The sequence below is a fragment of the Siphateles boraxobius genome, unplaced genomic scaffold, assembly GCF_051911475.1.
Source record: "Siphateles boraxobius isolate OS27281-9 unplaced genomic scaffold, OSU_SipBor_1 9, whole genome shotgun sequence".
Lineage (NCBI taxonomy): Eukaryota > Metazoa > Chordata > Actinopteri > Cypriniformes > Leuciscidae > Siphateles > Siphateles boraxobius.
Window position 1 is genome coordinate 1,237,721 of NW_027509219.1, and position 11,053 is coordinate 1,248,773.

Genomic DNA, 11,053 nt, shown 5'->3' on the forward strand with positions numbered 1-11,053 from the left:
ATATTTCAACTGTCTACACAAGCTTTGGCACTGTGTGATTACCAGGATCGCGTTTTAGTCAAATGTATTGCGTTCTTTGTTTTTCTTAACTGTCTTTGAGAAATAACATTTGAAGTTATTCAAATGACTCGCATTTTTATCGCTTTGGCATTTTGATGGACCCTCTACTATAATGGCGCTATTGTCGGTGAAGCAGGCGGAATTGTCTCTAGCTGACAGATAAACTGCGTAGTTATTGACACAAATCCTGTGGCTCACGGAAACCATCATTGTTGACTTTACGCGTCTCGTAACTCGCGGACTCAAGCTCGCGCACGGCGCACGTGCAGAAGCGCACGCGTGATGTGACACTGAAGTCTGCGCCTGAAGACTCGCCCAATCAGCACAGTTATGGTTTAGTAAAAAAAAAACTGCTCATTTTAAACCTTGAAGGAAAATGAAGAAAAGTGTTTTATTCTGAACACCTTTTAATTAATCACTGGGACTAGTTGACCCACTTTCCCCCCACACAATAGGCTATAGGTTAATATGGGAATTTCTGTAAAGACACACACCTTGATTTTAAAATACAATAAGCTATCAAATATTTCCACCTTATTGCCAAGGGGGGAAAAATATTAATTTAGGATATGCTGAATTGTGTTTTGCTTGTTCATGTTGTGACTCTATGGGGTAAGCTGTCACATACCGCAGAGAACCTGCCATTAAACAGCATATTCAGGCATTTCAGCTCAATTTAAAAAGCAATATTAACAGCAAAAACAGACATTGTGCAAATTTATCAAACTTGTTTTTATACATTGGACCCTATTTTTACAGTGACATTGGAATGAGGTTCACTCTAAACTTTATTAACATCACCGGTTATTATACCGCCCCTCAACAAACATTCTTCATTTGCTGAGTAATGCAGACAGCATCTGAGCTCTTTTCCCATCTGTGCGTGTGGTACTTCCAGCAGGTGTTTCCAAGTGAAAACACCATCAATGGATAGTGAGTCATGAATGGATTTGTGCCTCACCCCCTACTTACAGATCACCACATCCTCTGCAACGCCATCAGATGATTCACAAGGTCTTATCTACTATTTTGTACCTCTTTAAAATGCACCAGTGGTCCTGATATATTCAGCCTTTAACTTTGTGGTTAGACAGTGATTGTACAAGATGCGGCATTAACTTGCTAATACAAGTGAAACCCTAAACGCTTCATCAAGACTAAATGCACTTCTATTCTTACACTAATTTCACTAGTAATGGTGAAAATACAATAGGGGTTAAAGAATAGCAGGAAAGGTCAATCTCTTTTCACTCAGATTTAGCCAACAACAGATGAGACCCGAAGTTCAGTAACTTGCCATTAAGAAATTGTTAGATCGTAGTATGTTTTTCTTCTTTACAGATTCCATTAAATTGGTGGGCCGTATTCCTCCCAAGCTTCTTTTGTCTAAAAAAAGCTTTTTAAATGATGTTTTTAAAGCCTTTAGTGTTCAGTGGTTTGATTTGTAGATAGTAGGTCTCTAGTTTTAATTTATTGCGACAACTTTATTACGAATATATCGGTCTTCTCAACTTCTAGTGACCTGCTTCATTTGTCAAATATGTTGACAGCTTTAACTTCCCCCTGACGTCAGAAACACCAGCGATTTCAAAACACATTTTTGAGACTGTCTTTGGTTCACTGCATTTGTATGGAGAAAATACTCAGCAATAGTGTTGACTTATGATTTTACACATGGTTTGTCTTACAGCACATTAAACACACCACATAGACATATGAGCAACATTAAACACTTGATTTTCACCACAGGTGGATAACACACAGCAGACAAAATAGGGAAGCTATCACGTCTGCTACTCCAAGAAGGTTAATTCTTATATTCTTTCAGCGACTTATTGCAAGTATACTGGTCTTTAAATTGGTCTTTTGGCCAATAACTGGCAGTATGATGCAAAACTGTGATTGATTTCACCCCTATGCTAGTCTGTTATTAACTGAGCAACTACATAATTTAGTTCTACACCATTTTACATTATCAACAAGGTGAAGAAAGCATTACAACAAACAGGATGGAGTATTGGGGCTTTTCCTTATCACCTCTAGGGCCATTTTCCTGGGATGTGTTCCACTCCAAATTTTAATGCCATTCACTTGATAACTTCCCTCCATCCTGTGGACTAGGATGTGCGTCATTGCTTACGTTGCATGAGTGCCTACTACTGGCGGAACTCGTGGATGAGGTTTAAATAGAACACACTAAGCCCTTGATCACTTGGAATTCACTATTTAAACCCCTTTTTTACATTTTAATTTGTTTTATGCACCATTCTAGCTGTTGGAGAAATATAAAATTGCACACACACACACACAAAAAAAAAAATCAATAGTATAAACGTTGACTGTGAACATAGTGTAGCTACAAGTATTATGCGATTAAATCTCAAAATAGTTAAGTCCCCCTATGGTGAAAATCAAGTTTTTAATGTTGGTTATATTTCTATGTGGTGTTTTTAATATGCTTTAATGCTTTAAGACAAACCATTTGCAAATTCATAAGTCAACACCATTGCTGAATATTTTCTCCTTAAAACTGCAGTGAAAAAAGGAGATTCTCAAAAACGCGGTTTGATATCGCTGAGGTTTCTGACTTCACAAACTACCTTGTCAGATCAACGTGCCGGCGGGCTTTAGCATATCATTAACAGCGAACTAGCAGGGGAGTCTCGAGAGATGCCAGGTCTTCCTGGTAAATTTTTTTGTTGATATGAAAAATCAGGTAGATTTAGCAATATTGCGGGTGTATGATGTATATTACGATGTCATGATGAACTATATGCCTTTCTCCACTGATGTTCTGAGTTGTTGAAAGCGTTTCTGATGATTGTTAGAAGGCAAGCTGAGATGGCGAATGGGAACATGGTTTGTGTAACATTAGCAACACATTATTAGCTGTTTGATAAAAGTCAAGCAAAAAGCTAATTATATTAATTATCGTTATGTGTCCGACGTTGTAAAGAGCGATGCCATTTGTGCAGCGTTTACCGTATTTTGGCTGAGTGGATCACTGAGCTGTTGTGAGTGGAGGCGGGGCTAATTAGCATATTCATGGCTCTACGTATACTAAATGAAACAAGGGTGTAAAGTTGCATTCAAGCTATTTTAAAGGGTAACTCAACCCCTGGTCAGAGCCTGACTCCGCCCACTGGTAATATTCGAAAAATGCTAGAAAAGTGCACCTGAGACCCGTCTTTCTGTAGGCAAGGGCGTGGTCAGCTAGTGCCTGCTTACGTCACGCAGTACCACAACATCCAATAGGAAAATTCAACTGCAGTAGGCACCGTTCAACCTGAAGAGGGCAGCAATCAGACATTTTTACACCATATGTTGTAGAATTAAAACACTTTATAACCAAATGTCAAAAAATTTACTCGAATCAATGAGCAGTATTAATAATGCCCCAGTCTTACAGATCATTAACTAAAAAAAAGTTGTTTTAGGGTTTAGCTACCCTTTAAGGCATGGAGTTTTTTTTTTCACAGGAAAAAACGTTTAAATGTCATTTTAGTGATCAAAGATGAGTTTTAAGGCATAAAATGATGGGGACTTTAATATATCATATAGTTAAGAGCGATCTGCTGTGGCATCACAATCAAGTTAGATTGTGGGATATATAAAGCTGCTTGAAGTGTACATATTGAGTAGACTCGCTCCCTCGATCAAAATCAAGGGGACCAGGGCCTGTCCAAACTTCCCTCGCCCACTTGACAAAGTGAAATGCACTTGGGATGGTGGTAGGGATTCCCCCGAGGGGAAGTGCTTAGGGAAGTTCTCGAGTGTATGTCTAAAAGCGAAGTGTAACGCAGCCCAGGTTGCATTCACACTGCCAGTAGGAACTCTGAAGTGACCTAAGCTGTCTGAAAGTGCCGTAACTTAAGCACGCCATTCAACAATGCCAACATCTTGGCAGAAGTGCCTGGACTTTGCTGTTTTCTATGTTCGTGGAGTTAGTTAATGGAGTAAAACTGTGTGTTTACACTGCTTTTTAAAAATTGTCGGGTGCCGGTTTGCATGTGTTTGGCTAGTCAATGTACACTTACGTCGCTGGTAGTTTACTGGTTGTGCTGGGTTAGACCTTACTCTGAAGTAGAAACTAATTTAGTTGCCCCAGTAGGCGATCCTATAACTAAAATCGTTCCCAGTTGCGGTGCGAACATGCCAAAAAGCAAGAACTTCGGCCAGTAGTTATGGGAACTATGAAAACGGTGCGAAAGCTTCTTATGATAACAGGTGCCAGTCCAGTCACACATCACATCAGTCAATCAATGCCTCACTGCATGTGTGCACTAGACCTGCCAAAGCACGAGGAAATTACTTTTAGATTACATTAGTGCTTGCTGTTCTCATACGAGGAACCTGTGCGTTTTTCTGAAAGACCACATTTTGGGGCAACCATACATGTGTATGTCATCCAGAGCTTGCATAATGATGCAGGTGTAAAATCAAGCTTGGTTTGAGTAATTGCCAACTTTAAGTCCAAACAATGTGTCTAAAATGCTTTCAGAAACGTGTTCACATAGTTATAGGAGTTGCATTTCACACCGTTTTTAAACATTTAGTCACCAGGGAGCTCTTTTATAAAATGGGTATTTTTTGACTGCTCTCATACTGAATGCTACCATATTTTTGAGTGCTTTTTGAGTGTTACTAAGACATTCATTCTGTGCAAATGTTGGAGGACAAATTTACCCCAGCAAAAATGAAGAAAATGGTATTATAAAATCCAATTTTCTGCAAGAGTGACTCACGCAGTGTTTAGATTGTGGCAAGGATTTCAATCCAGCTGTTCTGGAAAAGTTATCAGAATTATTATTATCATTAAAATGGCTCCCTAGGGGCACATTCAACGATTTGAGGAAAAATAAAAAATATATTTCTACATGTATTTTTACCTTTGAGAGCACTCTTTGGAAGTTCTCAGAACAAGCATACACAGCAAAACTGTTCTCCACTTTTTGAGTTCCTGATTTAATTTCTCAGAACACAGCCAGCACACAAGGATAAATGATGTGTAGCAATGTGTTTCTTCATCTCAGCCTAGCTTTGGCATCCTCAACCAGCAACTGACTTTCGGTCATGGTTTAAATGCACTACATCATGTCGTGTCCAGACAATCCAGACTGACATTTTCATTCATTTGGGGGAGTACCCAGAAAAGACCTAAAGATTCAACAGCTGCGCTCACATATGGACTGAATTCATCTTTGGCTAGTTACAGAGGTAAGTCAAATTCAGGTGGTCTTCCACCACAAATAAATTCAACCCTGGAGAATAGTGATATATCAGGCAAATGAAGTCTCCTCTTATGAGTGGTTAATCAGGGGCGTGTTACTATGAGAAATAGAAACATCTGGACGTAGGACATGAGGAATTGTAAACCTTTCGTCATTGTTAAGTTACTAATCTATTGCAAACTCCTAAAAATGTGTATGTGGGAAAGAAACAAGTGTTTAGATGTGCATGATGGGCAAGGGTTCAAAGACAGGGCATGATGGCAACCAAAAGTAAGCAATCTGTTTTGGCCTGATACCACACATGGCATATTTGCATTGCTTTGCATGAAAGCAGTTTAACTGATTCTAAGATTACTCTCCATTTGCATCCTGTCCTTTCTGCCAAGAGGTCAGCTGTAACCCTGCACTCGCTCCTACGGCATCGTGGGACATGTATGTCCATGAATTACAAGCTCTGGTTTCTGCTTAATGAAATAGACACAACAGCAAATAATCTGGCACCAATGTGCAATTGATATCTTAAAGGCCCACTGAAGTGCCTTGGAACGCGCAGCTTTGTATGATGCGTTGATGTAATTTCCACTGAAACAGGAAGCTAAGGCGGGACATATTGAATGGCTCGTCCCACTTTTCAAATTGCCAATATCGTTTAGTTTACCTCACAGACTGCAAGTCATACTTGATCGCACCATGGAAGCGAATCCGAGCGCTGATGATATGTTCGATTCAATAATATAGGTGTGAATAAATTCTAGCCATTTCATTCTTAACCAATGTACAGTTGGAAAATGGAATAAAACCTAAGCGTACATTTAATCGTTTAAGCAACCGAACACACATCTCCAACCCATATTGCTCAGTGATGTATCAACGGTCGCTTTGGCCATGTGGTGTTTATAGCATAGTTTATAGGGACGGGACACTTTAGATTGTAGAGAGCATTTGGTTGGACAGAAGATGCGATGAGAAGCTGACGTCTGCAGTGATGTCATAAAAATCTGTGATCCATTTTAGCGGAAGTGAGAGACTGTAAGTTTTGAATGCTTTGAAACCAGCACATACTTGCTTCATTTTATTCCCATATGTTTTAAAAATATCCATAAAAAAGTAACACTCTGGTCCATTTTTCAATCCAAATACTTAGAACTGAAGATCATCATTACAACTAAGCTTTCAAACCTTTCGGTGTTATTGTAACTAACCATCTGTATTGTCCTAAAGTGCTCATCTCAAAGGTCCATTTGGAAAGGTCTGTTGTATCATCAGCTCAGATCTAAGAACGAGCCTATTTGTGTCCTGCAGTTCCTGTACGGTCCACTAGAGGGTCTTTGTGGAATGTGCATTGAGAACCTACAGCTAAAGGATGCTCAGTTAGTCTGCAGTACAACTGGATGAGAGTACATTCACTGTGAAGTCCTTTTGTGGACTTCATCAGTTTACTGAAAATCTCATTTAGTATACTTAAAAAAAGAAAGAAAAAAAGAAAAGTTTACTTGCCAGATGTTGCAGGAGAGCAGCAATACAGTTTATGTCCAAATCTTTTAACTTCTGGCCTTTCAGGTTTTCCAGCAGACGTCTATAGGACCCTTGGCCCAAAGAAAGTCACAATCCAGAGGTTGCCAACAGCATTAAATATTCAGTGTTGACTTTTAGGTCAATAAAGTAAGAAGCAGGTCGGGAATGTGTGAACTGAGGTTTAATATACTTCCATAAAAAGCACTATATGAATCATTTAGTGTAAGTAAGTACATTACAGTGTGCTGAGGCATATCATTGCATTTTTGGCCTGGCAAAGAGGTTGGCTCATTTATGACGGAGATATATTCATTTCTACATGCACTGCCTTATAATGGCTGCATGCTTTCTCCCCCTTATTTCCATTAAAGTGTAGCGATTTTCAATGTATTCATGACAATCATGAAAATTATTTCTCAAGTGAGAATACATGAACAAACAAATGTCGGAAAATGGCAATCGCAGACTCTGGATGCAAAATTCCCAGAAGTATAATGGAAACTTATTCTAATCATTTTCTTATTCTAATAGATATTCATGTATGAATGCTTGATTCTAGTGGGCAATTCAAGGTGAAATTTAAGCTTTGAAGTTCGTCATTTTAGATTTTTAGGATTACTTTGTCATTGCAATGATTTATATAATTAGATATGACCTCGAAAAGAAAAGATTTGTAAGCAATTTTGTTGTTTAGTTGTTTCAGCTACAACTACAGTGTTTGAGGGCGGGGCAAAGTAGACCTTGTTTGAGGGCATAGACTGGCATTATGCTAATTTCTTAAAAACCTACAGAAGTGAGACTGGAATTACTGATGACTCGTTTTGGCAGTTCAGAATTGATTCTTTCTTATAGGAGACAATAACTTTATCTGCAGATTGATCTTTCAAAACTTTGTAGACCTTATACATTCACAAACAGCTCTATTATTGTACACTACATATGTTATATCTGAAAATGCATAATAGGGGCAATATTTCATTATTTATTATATTATCATTATATTACAGATGTTTGCTAGATTTCACACTGCCTTTCATATCGTTAGCAGATCAGGATTAGGGTTCCTTCACCTCCAGAATCCCAATATAACCTGTACTAAATTGTACAAAAAAGTATTTCTCTAGCAGATTGTCAAGTCACTTATGCACAGTGACTAAAAATACCTTACAAGTGCACTATAAGAGTTTCCCCCCACAAATTATAATGTTTGCCAACCACATCAATATTTACAGATAAATCTTTTAAAACCATGTTTAGTTACGGAAATAAGAAAAGGTGCAGCGCTAAGCCTTCGTGCATCACAAAGTTTACAATGGAGTTAGCAAGTTGAGTTAGTGTAAAATATGTCACACGCTCACTTGACGTCTCAGAGATGAGTAAATGTGCTACAGACGTCAACCCATGACACATCACGCACAGTCTTATTTATCAAAATGTTGTATACAATTATCAAAGTGAACGTCAAACTGTTGTGGTTCTATTTACAGGGCCACAGTCGGATCTGTACAGGACTGTGCCAGGCGTCAGCATCCCAACCCTCCAAACTTGTTTTAGACCATCCAGTATTTACACATTTACCACGGTTATTCAGTCAGCTTCACTCCCAATGTCACACTCAAGCGCTTGTCCAAACAAGCCATTCTCCTGTCTTCTATCAAGGAAAATCAAACGATGTCCACATTATTTATTCCTACTTTGTAAAATGTTACGAATGAGAGAAAAACATGTTTTACTCCAACCCTATATGGGTGGGACAAGTTTTCCTGGAGCACGTTAGTGAAATCTGTGTTTCGCAGACGTTTTAATCGCGCCTGAACCTACCAAATCTTTGTTCCAGAGCAAATTTCCTACAGTTTTTTTTGGCTCACTCAACTGTCTTCTGAGAAACCTAATCTGTTCAAAATGTGAATTTCCGTGATGGCTAATATTACATTATCCCAATGCTTCTCCTCATGCGTTTTTTGACTAGCCTGAGCGCAATAACCTACCACATTACATGAAACTGGGCATTTTAATATCACTGTCAGGAAGGGCTATCCAAAAATATTTTGAAATTGACTCCGATTCCTGGTTCTGGAATCGATTCCTCACAGCTAAATTGGAGGGAGCTTCATGGACGAAACCGTTGTTACAGCAAATTCAGCGTGAGATGGCTGCAGCAGGGTTCGACAAGAACGTCTTATTAACAATGTTAATAATAAAAAACATGTTATGTACTTACCGTTATTCTCAATAGTAATCTCCGTCTATACAAATTACGGTGAGCTGCACGAACACGTTGGTTTTGCCGGGTTTGGATGCCGATATAGGTTTGCAAAGCCATAAGCATCAATAGTAACGCAGCGTCCGCCATTGTTTATGGTGTGTTTGGCACTGCCGGGCTAGTGTTGTTGGGAAAGAGGAGACATATAGTGATGTAAGACCTGGATCTGTGGTGACCCTCTAGTCTGTGGAAAGGCAAACCGGTTCTTAGAAGGCTCGCCAGACGAACCAACTCCAAACCAGCAATAGCACTATAGCTCTGAACTAACACCCGGTTCATACTGGTGAAAAAGGGGTATCAGTTGCTGTCTGGGAAGTTCACCTAATCTCACTGTGTCTACATGATATGAAGGCTTACCTAATTTTAAACTTAGTATTCACTGATTATTATCAGTATCTATTATCCTTTCATGTACTCCAGAGTGACGTTCCAAACTGGCCACTGTGGACAACAAAACGAGTCAGTTTCATCCTTTAAGAAAAATCAATCTCTGTATTTGTGTCGTGCAAATTTTAATGTAGGAAACTCCAAGATGTTGTCATATGCTAGACATGCAAGATCACTGAACGAAACTGTGACAACAAACCTCATTAAGTAAGTGAATAAAAGGTAATAATCTTAATTTTAGTAATGCGAGTTCACACAAATGGCTTTTAATGATGTTTTGTTAACTAAGTTCAGGAGGAACATGTTTAAATGATATATCCAATCAGAATGAGAGGAGGTATATATATATATATATATATATATATATATATATATATATATATATATATATAGCCGACTCACCTCGACAGTTTTCTGCATCCCTCCGCCATCCCGAATCATCACTGTTGGCTGGTTTCCATCTCAGCCAGGGATACAGGGGAGTACTCTGGGTTCAGGATGCCAAATACGCATCTTTTACTCCATCTGATTATTTGTAAGTGTAAACCTGTGAATTATATGTTTAGGCATGACATGCCATGATACCGAATTGTTAGCAATATGTACGCGACAACATCATTATGCAATACATACGTAGAAGAAAGGCTGAAACTGTTTTTTTTAACTCTTTCCCCGCCATTGATGGAAATTTCCGTCATTTGTGAGAAAATGCTTCCTCGCCAAATTTCAGGCTTTCCGTGTTTTTTTCACTGTTATACGGTAGGGGGCACTATTGCACATCTTCTGAAATACCCCTTTTCCACCGAGGCAGAGCTGGTGCTGGTTCGGAGCCAGAGCCTGGTTTCAAATCGGTTCTTTGTTTTACGACCACCAAAGCACCAGCTCCGAACCAGTAAAAGTGGTTCTTAAGTAGCACCAAATCATTGCTGGTCTAGAAGTAAGAACCGCTTACGTCAGCGGCTGGGGGCGGGGTTACCGTGACCAAAAAGACAAACAGAAACTTGTGACCGCCATTTTTTAAATAGCAGCTAATCGTGCTAATAGCAGCTCGATTGTAATCTCCGTTAATGCAAGTTACGGCGAGCTGCACGAACGTACTGGATTCGCCGTGTTTGGATACCGATGTAGGTTTGCAAAGCCATGAGCATAAATAGTAATTCAACGGCCGCCATTGTTGATGGAAGGCTTGTTCGAGATGCATCGGAGCGGCATGGACTGATCGGAGCTGCGGGAGTGTTTGGAGAGCATACGACTCCTTCTGCTTTTGGATCGCTCTCGCAGTTCGAGATTCACAGTGCCGAACCATCTCGAAGAAGCCTGGTGTGTTTGTGTGTGTCGCGCTAGCGTTGGTGGGCAACATGAGATGTATACAGTGACGTAAGATCTGGCTCTGTGATGGCTCTCTAGCCTGTGGAAAGGCAAACCGGTTCTTTGAAAGCTCGTCAGTTGAACCAACTCCGAACCGGCACTAGCTCTAGCTCTGAACCAGCACCTGGTTCTTGTTGATGGAAAAGGGGTAAAAGAGTACTGAATCTCTGGATCAAAACACATGTGAAGAAGAAGCAGAAACAAGTGATAGCATATGTTAGCAGATGCA